The sequence below is a fragment of the Sprattus sprattus genome (assembly GCF_963457725.1).
Source record: "Sprattus sprattus genome assembly, chromosome: 6".
Lineage (NCBI taxonomy): Eukaryota > Metazoa > Chordata > Actinopteri > Clupeiformes > Clupeidae > Sprattus > Sprattus sprattus.
The window spans coordinates 14,980,668-14,981,353 of NC_137925.1; positions in this window are offsets into that span (position 1 = coordinate 14,980,668).

Here is a 686-nt window from a genome sequence, read left to right on the forward strand (position 1 = left end):
GTCCCTATCATAACATGGACATAACATTATCATGTCACCAGTTATGATGATAGTTTGTGTCCAGTGGTGTGACTGTGTCACGCTAATAAGCTGTCATAGCATCTGACAGCATCTTTAAGATTTGTTATGACGACTATCCATACTGATGATACTGAACACTGTTGAATCTTTGGACACTTACTGTGATGACAGCTAATGACAATGTATGGCATTTGCCATGGTTCATGACATGGTTATATCAGTCTTATGACACAAGGTTCGGGTAAAATTATGAAATCTAGGGCATCTTTTAAGGACGGTAGGTCTTTAATGTCTCCCACAAGAAGGATTTCTCAATTTTACTCGATGTCATAAGACAGACATAACCATGTCATAATCATGTACCGTTAAGAAGAGGGAGAACCCTGTATGGTGCCCTCTGCTGTTGGGAGGTTGTAAGGTATGATAAGTTACCCATTCTTAACATCATCAGAGTATAACTCCACAGAGAGGGAGAGAGAGGGAGAGAGAGAGAGAGGGAGAGAGAGAGAGTGAGAGAGAGAGTGAGAGAGAGAGTGAGAGAGAGAGCAAGCTCTACTTCCACCCCCTGACATAATAATGACATTATCATGTAATAAACATGATCTATGAAAGATAGCATGAGAGGGACTTGGTATCATTGGAATGGTGATATGTATGTTTCACAA